The sequence below is a fragment of the Ursus americanus genome, chromosome 7 (genome assembly GCF_024610735.1).
Source record: "Ursus americanus isolate L20-20 chromosome 7, mUrsAme1.1.p, whole genome shotgun sequence".
Classification (NCBI taxonomy): Eukaryota; Metazoa; Chordata; class Mammalia; order Carnivora; family Ursidae; genus Ursus; species Ursus americanus.
Genome location: NC_142133.1, coordinates 84,828,885 through 84,842,936, shown reverse-complemented (window position 1 = coordinate 84,842,936; position 14,052 = coordinate 84,828,885). Strand labels below are relative to the sequence as shown.

The 14,052-nt window shown below is 50.6% G+C and overlaps 1 protein-coding gene across 1 annotated transcript in view; it reads right to left on the bottom strand.

Annotated features, from left to right (window-relative positions):
* LOC123786598 (myelin transcription factor 1-like protein) overlaps positions 1–14,052 on the bottom strand; it is a 307,765-nt gene that overhangs the window by 88,538 nt on the left and 205,175 nt on the right. Inside the window, exon 4 of the mRNA XM_087863207.1 lies at positions 3,272–3,428. The gene's annotated coding sequence lies outside the window, so the exon portion shown is untranslated. The remainder of the gene's footprint in view (positions 1–3,271; positions 3,429–14,052) is intronic.

The window sequence follows — 14,052 nt, the reverse complement described above, 5'->3', positions numbered from 1 at the left end:
TTTTGTAGATGCTGGACCTTCTCCGTTACATCGCCTGCCGTGACACCATCATCCCATTTCCATCATGGAGTCGCTGGCTTGAGAACCCACGATGCTTCCCTGTTGACTCCCTCCCTCGCGTCGGTAACAGCAGTGTCTGCCTCTCTTTCCTGTTTCTCCTACATTACTGGTCGGAAATCAGTCAGAAGGAAGAATACAGGAATGCATCAGCTGTGCGGTGGGGACAGAGCAGCCCCGAGCCTTTGCTCCTCCAGCCAACGCCGCGTCCAGGCTCGCGCTTTCTCTGCTCCTCAAGTGTCACGAACACACAGAGCACACCCCCTTGGTATGTCAACTGTTTACAAACGCAGACTCCGTGCTACACAAACTTCTGTAAGTTGCTACTTTCACTTATGAAAAGTCACAGCCATCTCTCCAGGCCACGGCCATGGGTTCGACTCACTGTTTTGGATGGATGCGTCATATTTCCCAGAACGTGTGTCCTATAATTTATCCAGCAATCCCTGTAAGTTCCCCCACGAATGGGCATTTAGGTTGTTTTATTTCATGTAATTGTTTTACTCCGCTATAAAAAGAAGTGCAATAAATATCACACACATCTTTGCGCGTATTTCCATATATAATTTTCTAAGAAGATATTTTCAGTACTTCTGGAAGATGTACAAATCCATGCACTTTTTAGCGAGTGTGATTATCCCTATTTTTCTAAGTGCTGATCTACAATGGATCACAGGAGCCTCATCTTGGCCGAGTGAAATAACGTATCTCATCATTGCTCACGGTCTCCTTCCCCGACCACGGACGAGGTCCAGCGCCTCCTCACACGGGGGCCTCCTCACACCGGGGCCTTTCGCATTCTTCCTCCTGGGAAATCCTTATGCTCACCCTTTGCCTATTTTTAAAATGTTCCCGTGGATTTGCAATAGCTTCTTGTACACCGAAGGTGTTAATAATCTCTGTGCCTATCTTATCTGGTGGGAGTATTTTCTCCCACCTCTTTTTCCCTTTGCTGGTGGTATTTCCCCCATATCTGTAAAAAAATGTAGGTGACCCAACCAGTCGCTTAGAAAGAGCTGCTGGGCTCTAGCATGTAGTTGTGGTTTCCTGGAGGCTCCCCGCCCTCATGCCAGTGGCCCTGGTCCTCCTGGGCCCTCTGGGGATGCAGCTGGGTCCCCACCTCAGTGGCCTGTCCTCCTCCAGGCTGGTATGGGCAGCCTCACGCGGGGGTCCACTCCACATCCTCGTGCCGTGTGTGCGAGCTGGCCAACAAGCACAGCCCCTTCTCTAGCGAACGCCTGCTCAGCCCCACGCACCCCTCAGGCGGCAGTGCAATGAGGGACCACACCTGTCCTTTAGATGGACATAAAACCCACACATGTGACCAAAGAACAGCTTTTAATAAGTAGTAATTAATGTTCTATATTCATAAGTACATTTACGTCTACTCTGAGACTCCATTTGACTTATATTCAGCATTTCCCACCTTCACTTCCCCCTAACCTAAATTTTGATAAAGTACAAAAAGTAAAATTAAAAGATTCAAATATGTTTTGACCTAGAGAAATATTAATAGAATGGTCCATTTGTATTTCAAATTATCCTAGTGGTTTTCTAGTTTATAACTTTTAAGTCAGTTTTTCTTTTTAAGTTGAAGTATACTCGACATACAAAACCGTGTCCGTTTCGGGTGCAGAACATAGTGACCCGACATTCATACAGGTTATGAAAGGCTCACGTGGTACCAGTCACCATCTGTTGCCACATGAAGTTACTGTCCTTGCGACAATATTCCCTATGCTGTACTTCTCATCCTTGTGACTTATTTATTATATAATGGGAAGTTTGTACTTTTCAAGTCCAGATTTTCTAAAAAAAATTTCGTTTTACTCATTTTTTTAAGGAGAGAACAAAGCTAAAACAATAAAGAAGAATTAGAGAAGCTTATGTCTATGTGTGAGGTGTGTCTGTGTTCAGGAGAAGATGAACCACAAAATTCCACAGGAAACGTTCAAAAATTAAAATGTTTCAGAAATTCAATGGGAGACGCTCATGAATTTTAGGGAGAGGGAGCTGGGCTTGGAATCTTACGCATGGAGTGCAACTTTTCCTACTTACTGTGTCTCTTTGCCCCCTGAGCCTCAGTTTCCTAGAAAGGATACAGAGAGGACAGTGTCCCCACTGGGGGCCAGGTGGGCATGCCAGCTCGTAAAGCCCAGAAGAGCGTTAAAGTGTGTGACACTCGCTCTGCACACATGGGGGCAGTGCTGGCCCCCGCCAAATCGTGACCTCAGCTGTGTGGCTGCTGCCTTTTTGCTCTCACTAGGCTGTCACTGTCAGGCACCCATGTGCAGGTCAGGGTTCCTCCTCAAGGGGACAACTTTGTCACCTGATGAGACCCACGCCCACGTCCTGGGCTCTCAGAGGGCAGGCATGGGATACCACGCAGTGACCGAAGATGACGGGACTATCCAAGCGATGGGACAGAACCTAAAGAAACAGCATGGGACAGAAAGCAAGAGAGAAAGTTCTAGAAGGGGTATGTGGGGGAGGAAGGCATGCTTAGTTGTGACCACAGGGTTTTGAGGGGAGCCTTGAGTGCAATCCATTGGTCCTGACTTCAACACCCCTGGGGAGTGGACGAACGTGGGCAATACCACTGTGTCTGTCCACGGAAGTTCTGTCCACGGATGCTGGGATGTGGGCCTACTGGGTGCTTGAAACCCCTTCCACCCCAGCACGTCTGGAGTTGGTGCTTATGAGATCAGTGTGGGATCTGAGAGAGGAGTTTCTGGAGAGCTGGGGCAGCAGCCTGCTTTCTAAAGACTCCGGCAGACAGGCAGCAAGGGAGGGGAGGCCCCGGAAGGACAGACATGAGGTAAGAGCTTCTGGGGGGTAAAGAAAGCGTCTTTCTTTTGTCAAGCCCCGGATAGGGTGGATCTGCCCCTCAGAGGGGGAGAGGCAGTGGACAGGAGAAGAGGCAGGCGATGGGGGCAGCCGGAGGAGTGAACAGACATACTCTGAGGCCGGACGCAGGGAAGATGCCGGGTGAGGGAAAGCAGGGGGTTGAGGAGGGGTGAGAGCTCCTGTCCTGGAAGGAGAATGTTTTACTGACAGTAGTGGTCTAGGCCATGTCTAACCCTGGTCAGCAGTGCACACGGCTGTCCCACCCGCTGTGGACTGCATGCCACCCAGGGCAAATTCACACAGTGTGGACAGGCTGTCCTGCCTGGTGCAGACCACACGCCACCAGAGTGAAGGGGCCACGCTGTACCTTGTGGGGCGTCTTCTCTCCTAGGAAGGGAGGCAGTGTGGCTCCGTGGGCAGGACACGGGCCCGGAGTCAGGGTCCTTCTATGTTCTCTTCCTGGTCCTCCCCAGCTTGGGACTGAGGCGAAGTCACTTAATTTCCCTGTGCCTCCATTTCTCCATCTGCAAAACACGAACCACAGCGTAAAGTGCCTATGATTGCACTAGCACGTGAGGAGAGGTGGCAGCGGTGGACGGGGACCCTGCGGCGGCCACAAGGGACCAAGTGTCATCCATTCTATCCTTGGACAAGGGTTCCAGTTCTCACAGACTTGGGGCCTCTGCTTTGGCTCTGACGAAGGGTCTCCCCAGGACTTGTGCACGTGGTGCCTTCAGAGACCAGCCCCATCTGCGGAGTGGGCTCTGCAGTCTGAGACCGTCTGCTGGACCTGAGAAGGTTCTAGAACTCCTGTTCTCTGGTCCAGAATCTCTCCAGGTGCCCTTGCAGGATTACAAGGTAACACTGACAATTCAGTTAACCAGCTCAACAGACAGCCACGTAACACTTCTAGCAAGAAACTATTACATCGACTTGCTCTGTTTGAACAGCAGGCGACTGGGTAGTTGAGTTAATTAAGAAACAAAGGGTGTAATGGGGGTCATTTTCCTCAGAACTCCACAATCCCTTCCTGTCCTCTGGCAACCAGCCGGCTCTGTCTGTCTCTGTTGACCCTTGGGAACAGAGCTGTAAATGCTTTCCAGGTAGACTTCATCTTCCCAAGGAATGACTTCACCCACACAGGCAGTGAGTAAGTGTTTGAACACATGTGTCCTGCCAAGAGCACAAGGATACAGACCACAGAAGATTTGAAATCATGAAGTCCCAGAAAGAGAAAGAAGTTGTCTTTTTCAACTTTGCCACTTAAAACAAGAGAACTTCTCCCCACCTCCTCCTTGGGGTTTAATAATTTATGATTTCTCTCATCTATGGAACATAAGAACTAGAATGATCAGTAGGGGAAGAAAGGGATAAAGAAAGAGGGGGTAATCAGAAGGGGGAATGAACCATGAGAGACTATGGACTCTGAGAAACAAACTGAGGGCTTCAGAGGGGAGGGTGGTGGGGGAATGGGATAGACCGGTGATGGGTAGTAAGGAGGGCACATATTGCATGGTGCACTGGGTGTTATACACAACTAATGAATCATCGAGCCTTACATCGAAAACCGGGGATGTACTGTATGGTGACTAACATAATATAATAAAAAATCATTATAAAAAAAAAAGATAAAAAAAAATAATTTCCCTGAAACTTTACTATGAGCAGTGCAAGCCCCCAGAAGGCATGTCACTGGGGAGCTCGGACAATTCCACATGCTTCTGTGTCTTAGCTGCCGGTGCCCAGCGGCCACTCAGTATGGGTTTGTTGACTCAGATGACAAAAGAAAAGAAAAATAGGTAGGAAGAAGGGAAGGGAGGAAGGAAGGAAGGCGGGAAGGAGGGAAGGAAGGAGGAGAGGAAGGGAGGAAGGAAGAGAAGGAAGGAAGGAGGGAAGGAGGGAGGGAAGGAGGGAAGGGAGGAAGGAAGGGGAGGAAGGAGGGAGGGAGGGAGGGAAGAAGGAGAGGAAGAGAGGAAGGGAAGAAGGAAGAAAAGGAGGGAAGGAGGGAAGGGAGGAAGGAAGGGAAGGAGGGAGGGAGGGAGGGAAGGAGGAGAGGAAGAGAGGAAGGGAGGAAGTAAGAGAAGGAAGGAAGGAGGGAAGGAGGGAGGGAGGGAAGGGAGGAAGGAAGGGAAGGAAGGAGGGAGGGAGGGAAGGAGGAGAGGAAGAGAGGACGGGAGGAAGGAAGAGAAGGAAGGGAGGAGGAAAGGGAGGAAGGAAAGGAAGGAAGGAGGGAGGGAGGGAAGGAGAAGAGGAAGAGAGGAAGGGAGGAATGAAGAGAAGGAAGGAAGGCGGGAAGGAGGGAGGGAAGGAGGGAAGGGAGGAAGGGAGGAAGGAAGGAAAACTAGGAACAAGAAAGACCGAGCTCCCACTCACCTGTGCAGGGGAATTTCGTGACTGGATTAGGTTACACAAGTGACTCAACCAATCAGTCCAATGTTTAACGGCTCAAAGATCTGAAACCAGGATGACGTGGGTTGCTAAATCATTTCCAGTTATCAGCTCATGACCCGAGCTCGCTGTTTCATTAGGTAACACGCAGAAGGGATCTAGGGTGCTGTAAGTGCTCGTCAGTGGTAGTATGTTTACACGTTCCTATCACTACACTCCTCATCACGCTTACTTAGACACCTGCATAATATTTCTGAGTTTCAGAGCTTCTCATTTATGACCATGGTATTGTGAACAGCAACAGAGCTAGATGCAGAGAATCCTGCCTCCCTCATATGAAAGCCTTTAATTCAGCTGATATTTACTGAGGGCGTGCTCTTCAGTGTTCTGCTAGACTCGAGTGAGTCAGTATAAAGCAAGATGGCTGAGATGTTCCTACACGAATTCAAGGAAAAATGAAAGAAACAACAGACAGAAGTTAGGATCAATGTAGTCGCATCTTAAATATGCGAAAAATTAATTTATTTTTGGTATAAAGAAAAAAAGAAAAACCATTGTGTCTGGGTAAAATAGAAACCCCAAGGCCATCATTAAATGTACTAAAAAATAAATAAAAGACAAACTCCGATAACTGAGGAAAAGCACAACATTATCTACTAAAGCAAAAATTAAAACAATGCATCGACAACATGCTCAGTTTTAATACTGTGACATAGGCAGATGTTGCCTTTTTAAAATAAATTCTTTTATTAAATTATAGTTATAAAAGAAGCATTTTGCAAACAGCTAATATTCAACTGAATGTTAGTAATAGCATCAAGAAATACACATTTAAATAGTTCATAATATTTAAAAATTCAACAATTAAATTATATATTAATGAGCGACAAGCAAACTCTTAATTATGGTTCAACTCATGTTCTTAGCATCGATTAACCTGAACCTGAGCTTCCTATCTACGCCGCTGTCACATAAACCTGCAGCCTCTTTGTGGGTTTTGTGTTTCGTTCACCAGGAAACCGCGTCAGACAATGGCCTGTCACAGCACAAATGTGAGAACAGGAACGGTACTGGGACGGAGCAGTCGTCCGCAGGAAAGCCGCATCTTCACATGATGCAGTCAGAAGGCGGCTTCCTGTGCTTGGGACAGAATTCACTGCACGGGCCCAGCGCTCCCTCTGCGCCCGGGACATGGACAGGCCGGCCCAGGCCCAGCCGGCAGTGAGGATTTGGCACTGGAGTACCTCCTTCTTCTTAGAATCTGGCTTTTTTTTTTTTTTTTAAACATTCAAAGTGGCAGAAATTCCCTCTGGAAAATTTATTTCAGTAAATCAAGGTCTCACACCTAATTTATTTCTGTTTATTTGCTTTAGAAAAATGTGCATTCACAGTGTCTGAATGGAGGGCTAGAAAGGAAAGAGGCATTTAGTGCTCACCGCGGCCTGCCCCGGAGGCCTAAGGGCAGCGGGAACAGTCCCTGCCTGGATTGTGCCCCTTGTCTGTTGATGCTCAGCCCCAGTGAGGCCTTGGGAAATGCCCTTCACTGTTGGGCATGTCCTTCCAATGGAGGTCATGCCCTGAGACCACGGAGGCACAGAGGCCGACACAGCGTCCACCCGCCAGAGGCTCGCGGGGACTCTGTCAGCTCTCGGAGTGTCAACACAGCCCCAAGCCCACTCACCCCGAGAACTTTCTTCCCTCCTTGTTAATTTCTTCCTCTTTATTTCTTCACTATTCTTTTTGGCGGGGGAGGGGAGGATTTCTCCCAAATGCATTTGTCTTGTCTACATTCGCCCTTCATCCAGCTTTGCTTTTGTATTTTTTTTTTCATCTCTTTTTCTGTTTTCTGTATCTTCTGGGAGATTTCTTCAAATTTATCTTTGGGTTCTTCAATTGTATTTTAAAATTTCAAGAATTTTATATGCCAACGTTAGCTTTTATCACAGTTATACATTTACATTTATTTTGGTGATTATTTGTCTTTGCAAGAAATTAGAGACAACGCCTCACCACTGTGTCACTAATATCTCACACACCATGACCTATAAAGAGCACTGTGTTAATATTTGATTGAAGGTGGAATGGGTGAAGGAGGAAGGGGAGGAGGGAGGGAAAGAGAGATGAGGGAGGTGAGAGGGAAGGAGAAGGGAGATGAGAGGGAGGGAGGAGGAGGAAGAGAGGAACTCTCTGGCATTCCCACTTGCAACTTGGGTGGAGCTCAGCAAAGCGAAGGACCTCATTAGGGAGGACACACGGGGGTCACAGGGTAACTACAGGGTAGGGTAGGTGAGGGGGAAGCAGCCTGGTCCTGCCTTTCCAGACCAGCACAGGCTCCAGGGGACTCCGACTCTGGAGTTCTTACAGGTGCCAGAATCCTGTGCTCCTCCCTCCAGGGGTAACTCCTCTCCAGAAACCAACGGGAATCCCATGCTCCTCTAGCCCCGCTCTCTGCAGCTGCTGGTGGGTGAGGCAGCTTCCAGAGGAATCAGGGAAACACAGGTGGAGGCAGAATTTAAAAGACTATCAAAGAAAAAATAATATTTCCGATCAATGAAAGAAGCTGACCTGCTGCATAAGAAAAGCAAAGTGGAGCCCACGCGTATGCATGGCTGTGTCTCCATATGCATACACATACAGCCAGGTCTATGTACGTGCACATCTGTATTTGTTTACACAATAGGAAAACAGAAGGCTCGTAGGACCGACCGTCCTGTGCATGCGTCCGACTCCGCGTCTCACCGATCTCAGCCGTAGCATCTGACACGCATCAGCCAGGTTCCACCTAATTAAAGCAGACCCTCATTTTCTTGGTATGGAGTTCACTACACAGATGGCAATTAAAAAGCATCTATCTGCTTAAATTACAATTTAAAGGAGGTGATATTAAAACCTTGCTAATAATTGAGTCCAAAGGACCAGCAACAGCTGTGCCACACTCGCTTCGAGCAGCAAGGAGCAGAGGCTGGGTCACCTGGGCTTTGCGGGAGTCACGTCACAGGGATGAGAAGGGAGAGGGCTGCTGCTTTAGTCCTAGGCTCTGGGGACTCAGCCTGAGCGCCCTTAGGGGGCCTGCCTCCACCTTCCTACAGCACAGGGAGGCCCTGACACAGCCCGGCCTCTCTCCGCCACTCCCTCGCCACCTCCTGAGCTTGGCATACGTTATTCGGGACAGTAGAAGATGGAAAACCACCGACGTGGCCCACAGCAGCGGAGGCGATGCGACTTACGATATGTCCACTTCCCGGTATGAATGCCAGCAGACTTGAGTTCGGGCCTGATCAGCTGCCAGTCAGTCCCCTGGTCTGACGACCAAGCGCTCTGAATGCCCAGCTCCCTCTCTAAGGAGGAGATCATACTTCCTGCCCCTTGGTCGTTGGTCACTGCAGGGAGCACACAGGATAGAGGGGAGCCCTTCTTCCCCAGGTGACACAGTAGCTAGGAACACTTCGTGGCCGAGTTTCAAGTGCTTATGATGTATTCTGAAAACAAATACTGGGTTGGAAAATTGTAAGTATAATATGCTAACGGCCAAAACCCATAATAAACATGGACAAATACAGGCAAGGAAGAAATCCAAATGTCGATATGCCTGTGACAGTGGGGTGGGGACTTTGGAATACGTACGTTCTAGCTCAAACTTTCTCTACTATTGCACTGCACTCCTAACCTATTGGTGGTGAGGACAACGCCGTTATTCTCGACACGGCCCCCAAACCGTAAATACATATTCCCAAACACTAAATTCTGAGGACAAAGGAGACTTCTCATGAACCAGGCCGATTCCCTTTAAAATACTAACGATGATTTTGGAGGTTTGTGCTTTGTTCTATTCAATTCCCCACTGATGAGGAATGAATTTTGGCAGGAGACAGGAATTAGACCAAACCGAGTCCCCAGTCATGTGTGGTCACTGCTGGGCTGGGACGGGGGTGATGTCACGCTTCAATATGGGGCAGAAAGACTTGGGACAGGGTAGGTACTCAGTTTTGGTTTTATGTACAAGAAAAGCCCTAACACCGGGGTCACAGGTCTCCAGAGCATCTCATCTGATCCACACCTTCCTGCCTTATGCTGCTTCTTATACGGTGTGCGCGTTGTATAGCAATGCAAAGCTAATGAGCCATTATTTGTCCTTCGAACCCTGAATTTCTAGAGTGTGTCCAGAGCAGGGAATCTTCCAGAGCCTGAACTCTCCTGTTCACCTACTCTTTGACTCAGAGATCACACCCCATGCCCAAGAGGAGCCCGAGGTTTGAACACAGGCAGGGAAGAGGTATACGTTTTCCCCAGGCTGTCTGCACTTTGTTTTGCAAGGGAGGGTCTGAGTTCCAGACAGAGGACGCCTCCTGGGTGGGCCTGCTTTTGACGCGTCTACCCTGGCTTAGGGGTGGTGGCTAGCCCTAGGCTGAGCAGCTGATTTGTAGGTTAGACAGGTGCAAAGCATGGGTTTTGACCTGGGTGAGAAATAGCAACTAACTTTAATCCGATGTCAGATGCTGACTTCATTATCGACATTTCTCAGACAAAGGAATTAATTTGGGGAACTTAGGCAAGGTCAAGGAACATGCCCAAGGTCTCAGGCAGACAAGAGAACGGGTCTCCAAGCCCAGGGGTCCCGGCCCCCGTCCGCTGCTGTACAATGAGACTTGAATACATTCTCAGTGCAAAGACGAAGGCGTCCTGGTCACACCCAAGCACCTGTGGGCTGGAGCTCCTGCCCGTTGCTGTTGTCGGAGGCAAGCGCGTTTCCCAGTCTGGTTCGTTCGTGCCGTTGCTGTGATGCCCAGCGGAGCACAGGCACACGCAAGCACGCACACCGTCAGCTCTGCCCCATGTGTAAGGACAGAATTACTTCATTTCCAAACACAAACGCTATTATATTTTACATATTCTTCTAGGAACTTCTTTTGCTCAGTTAAAGTGGGAAACATGTCCATGTGCACGTAGTGAACTGAGGTTCAGATTTTGTAACTGGTTATCATTTCATAACACGGTTATACACGACTTACAGAACTACCCAATACCTTGATGTAAATCCAGATTGCTTCCCGTTTTCACGGAGCAAACATGCTCTGATACACATTCCCGTGTGTCTCCTCCTCATGCACTCAGGCTCACAGTCCCTGCATCTGAACTTACTGTGTTCTCTCTCCTCTGATTCACTGATTGTATCCTTTACCTCCTGGATTCTGTGGTCTGCATGGACCCTGGATATCTGTCCTCTTCCTGCTGTACATGCAGCAAACCGTCCTTCCCACTTTGTCTTGGGTCTTTCAGCTTTGCTTACAAACCAAGGGCTGGACGTGAGGAGCTCTCCTCCTCAGTCTGGTCTTGCAAAACCTTGACTCTTTATGCCGCATCTGGGAGGGCCTTTCCTACCAGAAGGAAAAGGACTGACTCCGGGATTTGCTCCTAACCCTCCTGACCACCAGCTGCTCGTGTTGATTTGTGACGGTTGTGCAGGGAGAGCCTGCCCCAGAGACTGCAGGTCCAGGGTCCACAGTGGCCCCGGTGCCACGGCCCTCTGAGACGGAGACTCCTCCTGCAGAGAGCCCCGCATGCAGCCCTGCCCCTGCTGGACTAACGTGGGGACCAGGACAGACAGAGGCCGAGGGGAGACGGACAAACGGGAGCCAGGGGTGAGCACTGAAGAAGGATGTGGCCGGCAGGACCTGGGCAGCCCGGGACGGGCTCCCGCAGATGACCGGGACTCTGGCTCCTCCAACGTGGGGATGCTTGGGTTCCCAGCAGGAGGAGGAGACAGACGGCCCAGTGAGAAGCAGCGAGGACGTTTCCAGACCAAGGAAGCAGCAAGTGCACAGGCCCAGGGGAGAAAGAGGTTTAGGTAAAGGGACACGCGAAGGCCGGGGGAAGAGCTTACAGGGTCTCGCTGCCACAGAAGGAGCTCTCAGTTTAACTCTGAGACTGGCAGGTTTTCAAAGGGCTTTAAGTAGCGGGGCCACGTCATCCAAATAATTTTTAAACAGGCTCCTGAAGCCCAGTCGTATATGTTCTCTGGAAACCAGAGAGGCTCTCACTGCCTGGGAGCCTGCAGACTGAGGCACTTGGAGGGGACAGGGACATGTACTGAACTGTAGGTACACGGAGCCCCACCAGGACCGAGACCGCATGTTTGTGCAGAGAGAGGACCATTACAGTGAGTCTCAGATGCAGAGACACTCCGGGTCTAGGCGGCACAACCTGGGCTCCCCCGCCCTGGCTCCCCACCCCGGGGCCAAGTGTGCGCACGTGAACTCTCCTGGCAGAGCCCTGGCTTTACCAAAGCACGTTGGCCTGGATCGCCGCATGGAGGTTCAACAGCCTCAGAACATGGGGCACCTCGGGCCTCACTTTGCCACGGGAGCCCTCAGCACACATCTATAGTCCCCCCAAGTCCTGGGAGGCTGTGTGCAGGGACAGAATGGCATTCTTGCCCTCCAAAAGGGGAGGGGCACCTGTCCCGCCCAGGGAGCGCTCCTGCCTCCGAGTGCTCCGACGAACAGTGTAAGCTCTCAGGTGCTGAGTAACACCTCGCGGAGATTTAAATGCCCTTTATTTCATGAGATAGTAGATTTTCTTTGTGAGAGCCAGAGCTCCGTAGCAGTAATTTTGAATGGTTTTTAAATAAAAAGAGTCACAAGTTCGACCAGGTGTAAGATGATGGAACACGAGAGATTTCAATCTTTCTTTTCCTCTTGTGAATCTGTTTGAGCTTCTCTGGGGTCAGAATGATGTGCAATGTGTTGACGTATAAGGTCAACCTTTGTCCTTACTTTTCCATCCGAAAATATCATTTTTCAGCCCGTAAGCTTGACATGGCCAAATTGGTTAAATATGATAGACGATGGTCACCCACCCACGTGTGACCAAAATGAGAGGGACGTGTCATCTTAAAGGGTTACTACTGCTGAGAACCGACAACATGCACACAGGGGTTGGTGCATCCAAAGTCCTTCCCATCCAGGGTTCCCTGACAGGACTCGCGACTGGGCAATTCCCCCACTATTTAGAAAAGCAACAGCGTCCACGATCATGATCCTTGTCGGATTAGCGTCCTGCGTGATCAAAGGCATGGTATCAATATTCCTGTAAGTACTATACGTCACTAAACCTAATTGTGACGGGTTGAATTGGGACCCTCAAAGTCTCACGTGTGGAAGTCCTAAGACCCAGGCCTTCAGAATGCGACCTTATCTGGAAATAGGGTCACTGCAGATACAGTAAGTTCAGATGAGGCGTGCACACTTTAACCCGGTGTTCCTGGCGTTCTTAGCAAAAGGAGACATTTGGACAGACGCAGAGGTGCGAAGGATGCTCTCTATCACTCAGAGGTCGGTGATGCATCTACAAGCCCAGGGACACCAAAGGTCCCCAGCAAACCCCGGCAGTGGGAGAGAGGCTGCAGCAGAATCCCCTTCTCGGCCTCTGAAAAATCAGCCCCTGCACAGCCTGACCTTGAACGTGGGCTTGCATCCTGCAGACTGTGGGCCTGGGTGTGTCTGCTGTGGAAGGCCCCCCCACAGCCTCAGCAAATGCACAACCCCCCTCCCCGTCCGTCCATCTGTCCCCTCTTAGGGGCTCCCTGACCCAGGCTGGGGGGGGGGCATTTGCCATCATGGCCTGGTGTCCCCCTCCTGCACTGCTGCAGCTCATTTCAAAGCCACAGACAGAAGGCCTCTGTGGGGGGCTCTTGCTTTGGATGACACTGAAGGTCAAAGATCATGGCCACATGCCGCAGCTGAGGCCAGCCACCCGGGTTCAGCCTTGCAGGCTGAGGGCCATTTTAGGCAAATGTCAAATTGCCCTTTTCTCTTCACATGGGAAGAGAAATTAACTGTCCAGTTGTCTGTGGAAAAATGGAATGTGAGATACGAATGGTGACTATTTGGAATATCACTGTTCATACATTTTCCTCATACTTCCTTGTACGTCCGCCGAAGCCTTCCCGGCAACCCGAAGGAGAATCAGTATTGCCGCCCTTGGAGCCCAAAGGGCAGATAAATCAGGCAGTGCTGAGCTGTTGCGACCCCTGTGGTAAGTCCTTGAGTATCTGAAGGAAGGACAGAGGAAGCGAGCGCGGGATTCAAGTCACGGTCACGGGTCAGCAGAGCAGAAAGTGAGCCCGCCGCCTGCAGTCGGGGACAAGGTACCAGTCGCAGGGCTGGGAGAGGGGAAGTGGAGAAGGGAGGGGCCCGTGGCCCTGGGGCAGAGGTCCCAGGTGTTTCTGTGGCCTGGGCTGGGCGCTCTGGGGGCTCTAGGCCCTGGATGCCAGCTGCCACGCTTAGAGAGAAGCTTAGCCCGTCTCCCGACCAGGTCCGTGCACTTCCTGGCTGTGCGCGCAGCGACCGTGGAAAGAAAGGGGGGGATCTCAGCCAGGGCTGCCTGGATGCTGCCTGGAGTGTCCGGGGCTCGGCCAAACTCCATCTAGAACCTGTGTGGATGGTCTGTCCTGTGTTTCACCAGTCCAGCAAGCAGAAGGCACTGCTCGCCACCCCAGGCTGTGGAAGGGAGGGTCCCAGAGAGGCCAGTCCTGCCCTTTCCAGCTCCCTGATCTGGGGAGGACCAGGTGTGTGGCCGCCTTGTTCTCTGACTCAGGCCCAGCGAGTGCCAAGGACTGGCTGGAACGGAACCTACACAGGCCGCCCTGTGCAGATGCGCGTCCTCCTGGGAGACTCAGGCTCCGACATCTCCTCTCCCACCCAGAGAATCGTCCAGACCCGAGGTAAGGCACTCTTTCAGCCACAAGCGTTAAAATCAATA